Below are 290 nucleotides of genomic sequence, written 5' to 3'. Positions count from 1 at the left end.
GGTCTGACTGAGCCAGGACCTCAGGCCCAAGGGGCCAGCCCAGGGGTGCCGATGCCCCTCCTGAAGGGACTGGTGACCCCCAACAGCGGTGGCGTCTCGGGCACAGCCCCGTGCTGACCTTGAGAGGTGGCCTGGCCCCCAGGCTCTGAGGCACTGCTCCCTCCTGGGGCTCCTCAGTGCTCCCCAACGCTCCAGCCACCCGGGGCTGATTCCTCCAAAGCTGCCCGCCAGCGCTGAGGGGGTGGGAGGGTGTCCCGATCCCTCCTGGGGCCCCGGGGCCTGCAGAGTCC

The sequence above is a fragment of the Myotis brandtii genome, unplaced genomic scaffold (assembly GCF_000412655.1).
Source record: "Myotis brandtii unplaced genomic scaffold, ASM41265v1 scaffold691, whole genome shotgun sequence".
Lineage (NCBI taxonomy): Eukaryota > Metazoa > Chordata > Mammalia > Chiroptera > Vespertilionidae > Myotis > Myotis brandtii.
The sequence above is the reverse complement of the archived record's forward strand: the minus strand, read 5'-3'. Positions refer to the sequence as shown.